Raw genomic sequence first — 10,983 nt, 5'->3', positions numbered from 1 at the left:
TGATTATGAGGCATGCTGTAGTGGGGGACTCCAAATTAATTTTGAACACCAGAGGTTTTATAACTAGCCCCCAATGCACGGGGCACGTTATTGCGTTTTTGCATTTCGGCCCCATGGAAATGCGGCCGCCGCAGCCGAGATTTGATCCCAAGATCTGGTGCTTAGCAGCCCAACACCATAGCTACTAAGCCACCACGGTCTGTCAATCACTGCTTGCATCTGTGAATTGCTGTTCTTGTTCGGAGTCGAACAAACGTCATGGTTGCGCTAACAGCGGAGTCAATTTTCTGACGCAGTTTACTTTGAACAGTTTAGTTAGTTCAATGACCCACTTGCGTGGGGTGGAAGGCCTAGAAGAATAAGGAATAGGCTGCACTTCCACTGCCGTACGTGCGCGCGAACATGTGCACATGACACGTCTCTGTTCTTGATGCGTGGGTGCTCAGCCCGTTGCATCTGTCACACAGCGTGTGCCGCGAATGTAATGGACGTTATGGCAAACACTGTGCAAAAGCCCCTGGCATATGACCGTAAAATGTACACAGCATGTCCCCATGATTTCCATCGTGGACGTGCAAGGGGTGTTCTCAGGGCACGGAAAGTGCGGCCAAGCGATCGTATTCGACACATCCCTAGGATATCCATGTCCTGGAAATGCATATTCATGGGACATTCGTAGGATGTCATTGTCACTGGTTTATTACTTTTGTAGCGAAGAATACGAACGCCATAGCGGGCCACGCTCTCCAACCCTTTCTAGTGGGTTGATCCCTCCTGCGCTTTCCTCGAGAAACGCCGCTCGTGCTGAGAGCTCGAACCTTCAAACAATGAACGGCCCAAATGGCTCGTGTCTAATAAACGCCTTTGCACTTTTTCTTTGCTCTGTAGGCCAAGCGCATCTAGACAGAAGTGTGGGCGAGTGTAATTTCAGATGAGCCGAAGTGAATGTAAAGCATGTCAGGCAGGAGTATCTTCTAGAGCGAAAATTCACAGTTTATAGGCAATCGATTGCTGTCGTCACGTTAAGATGGTGAAGCAATCCTTTGCAGATGTATGCCTCTTTGAGAAACTTGTACATCAAAGACGGCGAAGCTGTGGAATAGAATGCTCAAGCTCTTTGGAAGTACTACGGGTTTGCTCGTTGGTGGTTCTTATGAAGACTCGTCACCGACACCCTGCTCATACGGCCGCTTCACACGCAGGTGGCGTTACTGAACAATGCCATCAGCTTTAACCGCTGCACTTTTACAAACTCAGCTATACGCAAGCTACCTTTTTATTTTAGAATCAATGATTAATAGAGGGAAACGAATATAAACTTTTCGAATAGCAATACCCAGGTAGCCAGATACATCCATTAGATGTGCATAATATGGTAGACCTTGGAGTCGCGAACCAAATTTATCCGGAAAATGCGTTATGACAATACTGTGACTATCAATGGCAAAGACAAAGACGTAGTGGGGCTGGGTCAGAGGCTCTCTTGTCGGACTGAAAGCTGCTGGAACCTGTGCGCTCTGTGCAGTCTTGACTAGACAAGCGCTAGCCATTTAATGTTAATTAAATACTACCCGTAACATCTTTTTGGTGGAGGTTTGCGGGCTCTCTTCCACCCGGCCCTGGATCTTCAGAGCGGACACCACGTTTCTCCCGCCTCCATGGCCGAAGATAGTACGCAGTTATCGCAGCCCGCGCCCGCGGCTCCGGCAACCCTGGTCCTTTCACATTTCCTCGACTCCGGCACGTTTTGCGGCACGGACAACAGTGACGTCGACGATTGCCTCCTATTGTACGAGTGCGTCAGCAAGCACCACAGGTGGGATGAGACCATGATGCTGACCAATGTCATTTTTCACCTACGGGGCAGGGCTCGCGTGTGGTTTAACACGCACGAAGAAGAACTTACAAGTTGGGACGTATGCAAGGAGAAGATGCGCGCATTGTTTTGGCCGATCGGCCGCGCGACAAATGACAACCCGGCACGACCTGGCGGCCAGAGCTCAGACGTCCACGGAATCGTACGTCGCATACACCCAAGACGTGCTAGCCTTGTGCCGCACAATTGACAAAGGCATGCCAGAGGCGGACAAGGTTGGCCACGTCTTGAAAGGCATAGCTGACTATGCCTTCAACATCCTCATGTGTAGGCACTGCACCACGGTTGACTCCATAATCACAGAATGCCGGCGGTTTGAACAAGCAAAAATCAAGCCGATTACTCAACGCTTTAACAGACTCCCGAATACAGCTGCGACCTCCTCGCTCGAAGATCCCGTGACGCCCCCTCCGTTCCCGACGCCTAACACGGCCAGGATTGTTCGCCAGGAGCTCGAAGCCATGGCTCCAGCCGCTTATCGGGCACCTGCTCACGACCATTTGGCGACAATATCCCTCATTCGGGCCGTCGTACGTCAGGAGGTTGCAAATATAGGCGTCCTATTTCCACAAGTCACCAGTTACGCCCCTCCGCCCATGTGCGCTTCCGGTCCTCCCACTGAACACCACACCACCCCAATTGTTGCTGCTGCCGCTTGCGCTCCCCGGTTCACACCACGCTACCGAAACCCATCTGAGTGGAGGGTGCCTGACGATCGACCAAGCTGTTTTTCTTGCTCTCGTGTCGGGCACATTTCACGCCACTGCCACAATCGTCGGAATTACCGACCAAGCTTCCCCGGTGACCGCCGCCAAATTGTGGCACGTACTACAGCACATCTCTTCTCGACGTGTTTGTTGTATGGAACGCTGCTTTTCTGTCTCTGCGAATTCCAAGCTACTTTGTGGGAGACGCCGCTCCCATAACAACGGTGATGGATGTGCAGTCACCTGGAGGGATGCCGGGTCCTTCCACGTCAACAGCGGCCACGCCGAGAAAGCGGTCTAGTCACCCGAGTGACACTGACAGCGAGGACACTGTGATCTACTCAGCGACCAGTGATGAGACCTCGGATGACAGTGACTTCGTGCCCGTAGCAAAGCGCAAAGCAAAGAGAAGACTCATCAGGACATCTCCTTCCGCAAGTAAGGCTACTGTGATCCCGACGCGAAAGTCATCGGAGCACACAATTTTATTTGTGCCTGTGGCTGCTAGCGACAATATGAACCGGCTCAACCGCCAAGCTACATCTGTGGCGCTCGAGGCCCTTGCTCCGGGTCAGATCAAAGATGTTAGAATCAACGCCCGTAAGAACATTGTCGCTATAGATGTCGCAGACCGCAGCGCGCTAGATGTCTTGAGCAACGTCAAGGTGCTGGATAACATCAACGTACGCTGCTTCAAACAAGATCAACATACCTCTACGGCCGGTGTTGTGTATGATGTAGACAATTCCATAAGCGATGCCGATCTGCCTATACTCATCAAGCCGGCGACAGAGGGAATTGCCATATTGCAAGCCCGTCGCCTAGGGAAATCGACCTGCGTGAAGCTAACTTTCAAAGGAGACAGTCTACCATCACACGTCAGAGTCGGTCACTCTCGACAAGTAGTACGGCCTTTTGTGCCAAAGCCGCTTCAGTGCCGGAAGTGTCAAAGGATAGGGCACGTTAGTGCAGTTTGCACAAAGACATCCGTGTGCTCACGATGCTCTGGGTCGCACAGCTCCGACGCCTGTCGTGCAGAAAGCAAAAGTGCGAAAATTGCCAAGGCTCTCACGACGCATCTTCCAAGAATTGCCCACATCTGAAAAAGGAGATAAAAGTCTTGAGGCAAATGGTCAGGGTCGGTTCGTCGCACAGGGAGGCTGCCGCTAAGGTGCGACGCCGGCGTTCACATTGCCGCAGGTCTTCGAGGAAACCCACTGCTATTGCTAAGGATGCACCGTGTCCGCCGACAGTCCACACACTTCCACAGACAACTAGCAATACTAGCAGTGAGGATTCTACGCAGAAAGTCTCAAATGTGATTGCCTCACGCGAGGAGTGGCCTCCCCTGCCGAGGCTAGACCAACCAGCGGAGAAGCTACATGACGCACGCTCGCCAAATCATGCTTCACCTTCGGACAGCAGCCAAGAAGACGTCAAACAAGTTGTAACCATGATAAGGGCCCTTATGAACACGTTCCGTGGTCTCCTGACGTCAATACACACTCCGGCGGCTCGAGGTGCGCTTCAGATACTGGATGCGCTGAATGCGGTACTGTCCAGTCTTGAGAAGCACCAGCATGGCTGCTCCTCTGCACTCGTTCCTTAATGCCCGTGGCCTTAAATCCCTCATTTCGGACTTTCGTCCCTTTGTTTTTAAGAACAAATTTCCGATCATCGTTATTTGTGAGCCAAACATTGAGAGCGCGATCTGTTTATCAGGATATGAAGCTTTCATGTCTGGCACCTGTAGCGACCGCAGCAAAGTCATCGTTTATGTCAGATGTGATCTCACTTATGTTTTACACCCAATGGCACCTGATGACGACAATCAGTACGTATGCTTGACCGTAAAATGCAAGAACGTCACACTCACGCTCGTAGGTGCCTACATTTCACCTTCGAGCCGATTTAACAACGCAAGACTAAGTGCAATTTTAAAAGCGACACCTGGACCATGGATTGTTACCGGCGACTTCAATGCGCATCATCCGCTATGGGGAAGCTTAACGATGGATTGCCGAGGACGACGTGTGCTAACCTTCGCGTTGAACCATTAACTCTGCTGCCTAAATGATGGAAGTCCCACTTTTCTGCGGGGATTGACTTACAGCAGCTGCCTGGACTTAAAGTTTGTTTCAAGATCCCTCAGTAGCAGCGTGAAATGGTTCTCAGACAACGAAACACATGGTAGCGACCATGTCCCAACATATGTCAAGGTCGAAGGCATCGGCAAGTCACACTATACCACAGTTCATCGCATCGACTGGCCGAAATACACGCTCCTCATGGAGCAGATGTGTCAAAATTCTCAGAACTGTGTACCTGTAAACATCGAGGAGCTAATTAGTAACGCTGCTCAAAAGGCCACAAGCGTTTTTAGGCCTATACCGAAATTTTCCGAATTCGAAGCGGAATTGGAACGCCTCCGAGCAACTCGCAGTCGCGCTGAACGACGCTACCGGCGCACCAAATCCATCTACGACTTAAGGGAGTCGAGACGCATACAGAAGAAGATCCAGCGTCGGATCAACTTACTGCAGTCTCTAAGGTGGAAGACTTTCTGTGATTCCCTTGACCCGCAAAAACCCCTGTCATATATATGGAGGACGGTGCCTCGAACATCGCCGCAACAACGCCACCCCTTCAAATGCCTGGCTCTCTGCCAAGGTCGAAGAGAGATCAACGTAGCGGAGGACTTCAGTTTGAAGGTTGCCGGCCAACCGTCCTCGTTCACCGCGCATGATCCCTATGACGTTCCTATCTCGAGGGATTCTCGTATGGACAATCTGTTTTCGATCGAGGAGTTGCAAGCGGCATTGGCAGCGTGCAGACGTTCCTCATCGCCTGGGCCTGACAGGGTGACGTACGCAGCGCTTGCCAACCTCGGTCAAACAGACCGGCATGCTCTTCTGGACGTGTACAATAATTCGTGGCGTGAAGGACTGGTTTCTGCTGCATGGAAGTCCAGCCGCCTTGTGCCTCTGCTCAAACCAGGCAAATCACCTCTAGACGTGGCGTCTTATGGTCCCATTGCTCTGGCCAGTTGTCTAGGAAAGGTGATGGAGAGGATGGTACTGACACGTCTGGAGTGGTACCTAGAGCGGTACAAGATATACCCTGACGCTATGGCAGGCTTTCGATGCGGACGTTTTTCTATAGACAACGTCATAGATCTTGTCTCGTCGGTTCAGCACGAAAAAACGCTAGACTGTCAGCGGCGATGTTTCTGGACGTTAAAAGCGCTTATGACAACATAACGCATCGAGCCATCCTGGACGCTTTGGGCGATGTCGGCCTAGGTGGCCTTGTTTTTCGATGGATACTCAGCTATTTGAAGGACAGGTCATTCTTTGTGCAAACAGAGGATGGTGTGACATCGCAGCACAACACCTACCGTGGCGTACCGCAAGGTGGAGTCTTGAACCCCACTCTATTTAATCTAGTGCTCATCGACCTGGTTCATTCCCTTCCACAATCCGTCCATGTGTGGATCTATGCGGACGATATATGCACTTGGTCATCAGGAGTTACGCGTCCCTCGGTGCGCGCCAGACTCCAAAAAGCGGCCACAGTAACATCAGGTTAACTTCGAGCACGAGGTCTGGAGGTGTCATCAGAGAAGTGCTCTATGGTCGCTTTCACGAGCAAAACAATGAGACCGTATGTCGTCAAAATTAATGGACAGCCAATCATCTACGAGAAGACGCACCGTTTTCTAGGAGTGATAATCGATCGAGACTTCTCCTGGAGTCCTCATATCTCCTACCTAAAAAAGAAGCTGGCCATGGTAACCCATGTTCTCAGATTTCTCGCGGGAAAGTCATGGGGTGCATCTGTGAGGGCGATGCTCCAACTCTACAACGCACTCTTCCTGGGTCTCCTACGCTATAGCTTACCTGTACTGAGTGGGACCGGTAAGACCAACATTCGTGCCCTCCAGTCTGTGCAAGCTCAAGCTCTGCGAATATGTCTTGGCCTTCCCAGGTGTGCATCCACGGCAGCAACAATAGCCATCGCGCATGACCACCCCATCAATGCATACATTCAAGTCGACGCTTTAAGGATGCACATCAGGCACTTCACCCGACTTCCATCGCATCATCTCGCCTCCCTTCCTGCTGCTCGACCTCGTTCAGCGTTTAGCAGGATTATTGCCGCCAACCATGGAACTTTATTGTTGAACTTCACGCCTGCACCACGACCATCTCTACCACTGTGGTGCCTGCATCCAATCCAAGCCCTGCTTGTAATTCCCGGTATCAAAAATAAAACGGAGATGTCGTCATTCGCCCTCAAACAAACCGTGCTTTCATTCATGCATGAAAAGCACAGAGAACGCACCCACGTTTACACGGACGGTTCTGTCTCCTCCAAAAGTTCAGCTGGAGCAGTGGTAATGCCCGTGAAATTTGTCACCATCCAATTCAAGACATCTCACATTACATCATCGACGGCTGCAGAACTCGCAGCTATCCGAGCTGCTCTGGAATTTGTTGGTCCCAAATCATCACAGTCATGGTCCATATTTTTTGACTCGAAGGCAGCTCTCCAGTGCCTGCTGTCCCCCTTCAACCACGGACCTAACGCACAATTAGTCGCAGACATCCGACTACTTCACCATCACGCAACCGACAAGGGGCACAACATCATCTACCAGTGGATACCGGGTCACTGCGGAATTTCTGGAAATCACAGTGCGGATGACGCTGCCCGATCGGCCCACGATGGTGCCCCTATCGTATCGACACCACTGTCGAGAACAGACGCCGCCACAAAACTTCGTTCCCTCGCACGCGAGCTTACGCAGACTCTGTGGAACACCAGTGATTTCAGCAACGCACGCCTCCACAGATTGCATTCACGTCTGCAACTCCGTCTTCCACCAGGGTTACCACGAGCGGAAGCAACACTTCTGTGCCGCCTGTGGCTCGGCGTGGCATTCACGAACGCCTCTTCCTTCCGCATTGGAATGGCTGACAGCCCTGCTTGCGACAACTGTGGCTGCGAGGAGACAATCAAGCACCTCCTCTGTGACTGTCCCCGCTACAATGTGGCAAAAAAAGTGCTCGCGACTGCGCTTGAAAAACTGGACAATCGCCCCCTCACAGAGGAAAAAGTTTTAGGACACTGGTCTAAACGGGCTTCGGCACTCAAGGCCTTAAGGGCTCTGCTGAAGTTCTTGAGGGCTTGTGAATTGTGCGACCGGCTTTGAACGTTGTAGCGCGTAGGGTCGCGTTATTGCGCGAATTTTCTTTCATTTTTTTTCTTCAATCACCTTTTATTCCCTTTACCGCTTTCCCCAGTACCGGGTAGCAAGCCTGTATTTACACTGGCTAACCTCCTTGTCTTTCTTCCCGTTCTTTCTCTCTCTTCTCGACGACCAACTTCCGCCCGCTAGCCGTTTACTGTTATTTAAATATTTCCCGTAACAATATGTATTCGACATTTAATTCTTGAGTTACGCATTGAAATCCGCAGTTTAAGTTTTGAGTCTGCTTTGCAAATAAACTTCGCATTTGATAACCACATGGAAGCAAAAGCCAAAAGTAAATCTCTGCTATTAATACGTACGGCAGTCGGTTTTCAATCGCTACTTCAAAAAAATTCATTCTGGGGTTTTGCGTTTCTGGGGTTTTGCGTTACGCCGGAAGAAGCCCCCGCTTCTTCCGGCGCTGGCTTCCCGCTTCCTTGCTTGCGCGTGGGAGATTGAGTGAAAAGTTCCCCTTCGCCAGGTTGCAAGATAGGCCTGTGGTGCCGGAGCGCAGCGTCGCCCCGCCTCCCTCCACGTCCCCCGCACGCTTCCGCTCGGGCATACGGCGCACGTCGAAAATTTTATCTATACGGAACCTCACGGCGATGGCGACGACGATGGCGACGCCGACGGCAGAAATCCGGTTGAAGTGTCCATATAATTGCTATCGCAATAAAACAGCTGATATTGCAGTAACCAAGTGTATTCTACTTCGCTATTGGTGTAAATGTTCGACAGTGGCGTAATCGTGTTGCCGCCGAAAATTTACACCAGCAGAGAAGTAGAATACACATGTTTACAGCAATATTAGCTATTTTTTGCTTGTTTGATTTCTGCACCACCAGGTGGCAGCACCATACAGGCCACTCACGTTTACGGTTCCGGCAAAACGCCCCAACGCCCGGTCCGCCCACGTTTACCCGATTACCGGACAAGCTAAACCTTTCTAGTGACATTATGCTTGCACAGAACACTTTTTGGTTGACCCCGGAAGCTAAGTTCCAGCGAATCGCTGCAGAGGGCGAAATTAGTGCTTTTATTTTATGACAGATAGTACTAAGTTATTATTTTAGTTATTTACAGTAATATTAACTACAATCTCTGCTTTATAGCTGTCGTGAACGCAAAATAATGTTTAGCATCACCGATCTCTCACGTCATCTCTGCCTACGGCGTAGAAGTACAACTGTCCAGCGATCTGCGACGGCGACGTGCTCACGACTTCTTTTTATTGCGATAGCAATTATATGGACACTTCAACCGGATTTCTGCCGTCGCCGTCGCCGTGAGGTTCCGTATAGATAAAATCTTCGCCGCGCGCCGTATGCCCGAGCGGGGGACGCGCACTATCACGGAGAGCGAACGCACTCATCTCCCAGGCGCAAGCAAGGAAGCAGGAAGCCAGCGCCGGAGGGAGCGGGGGGGGGGGGGCACGCACTTCTACTCCGCCAACAACCGCGCTCGTCGCTCGTCCGCACCGTCTCTTATCTCCACACGGCTCTGACCTTTATGCGCCGTGCATTCGCCGCTCAGTTTCCGTTGAAGCGATAGACCGCACGTACCTTCGCCCGCTGCGGCGTATGCTTGCTGCCAGCGTTTTGACAGTCGTTGTCTGCAGTCATTCAGTGTCATCTATTCGTGTTTGTGCGCGCTCACACCACGCTTGTTCATTCAGTTAGTACTAGTCGGGCGACATTTTCCAACGTACGCTACACATGCAATGCTGCCCGGATCGGCAGTGCAGCGCTACAGGTGTGTCCCTTCGCACGCGCTGCCCACGGGAAGCGCTTCTCATCAACACCACCGTTTCACACGCGTCTTCTCGTGGTCATCGAGTCTCTCTTCATGTCGGTCTACTTACGCCGCAGCACATCTGCTTACTTAATCAGCTCATGTTTACTACAATTCATATTGCTACCAAAGCCGCTCACCTTACTTCGTATGACATTGCTGTGTTGCTATCGCATTCATTGCTTCGCCCTTAGGGCAAAACTCTGACTTTTTTTTATGAGCTAAAACAAGTCTTTCGCGCTATGGTATCTCGTGTTATTTGTCTTATCGTGATATCTTGTTTTCTCGTTTTTTTTAAGTTAGCTTGGCGCGGGTTAGCTGGTACATGCTCTATATAGTATATACTGTCCATTTACATCAACCTGGCCGCCATCTTAGGTTTCTAGCACGGCAAGAACATGCGTTAAAATAAAGTGACATACAACAGATGTCACTTACTGTCTGAATCGGTGTAAGCGAAACTTTAAAATATTACTGCGCAAAACGACACACCAGTGTAAAAAGCGCGCAGTCGTTTTCGGCGACGAGCACGTCCCGAACTTTACTCGCTCGAAGGGGTAAAAGCCGCGACGGCGCACAAACAGCAAAAGTAAACAACAAATTGATAACAGTGGTTATGCTGTGAAAACCGGTTACTGTCAAAAAGCTGACCATGTTGATGTGCTAATAAAGGTTTAGAATAGGGGCCACCAAAGTTCTGGGCCCCAAAAGAGCTTTGCGCGTGTTAGCGTTCGGGCATGCAGGAGTGAAGAGTGTTAGAAAGGAGTTTTGCGTTTGCGGATAGCGTGCTGTGCTTGCAGCGTCATTACGGCGTCAAAGAAAAGCTGATATAAATATTAAAATAAAATATACCATTTTATTATAAGAACAGTAATTTAAATTTTCGTGTTTTCGCGTTTAATTACAATTTAGAACTTATATTAGCAGCAAGCAACTTGTTGCGCTTAGTTTTGAGTAACCAACTTTACGTACCTTCACCCAGCCAAGTCAATCCGTGTTAGGCCTACGAGCCATGAAATCGACCAATGAATTCGGAATCAGCGGCTTCTAATGAATCAACCTTCATTACACATGCTAGTTGAGAAAATGCTATAACCGCAATCACTTCTCCTAGCTTACGAACTTCACGCATTACCATGAATCGAACCCAGTTTGGCGCTAGGTTAGAGCCGTCGCTTCGATGGGCGTCGTCATGTTTGTTGACGCAAAGTATTTTGGGCACCTTTTAGGGCTCCCGCTAAATCGATGAAATAGTGGGCTCGACGCAAAACCCAAACACAGTTTGCGTTTTGCAGATGCTCAGGGGCTTCGATGCTATTTCTTTGGGGCTTGAGGCCCATATTCTAAACCTCTGT

This window comes from Dermacentor silvarum, chromosome 2 (genome assembly GCF_013339745.2).
Source record: "Dermacentor silvarum isolate Dsil-2018 chromosome 2, BIME_Dsil_1.4, whole genome shotgun sequence".
Classification (NCBI taxonomy): domain Eukaryota; kingdom Metazoa; phylum Arthropoda; class Arachnida; order Ixodida; family Ixodidae; genus Dermacentor; species Dermacentor silvarum.
This window is presented reverse-complemented; position numbering follows the sequence as displayed.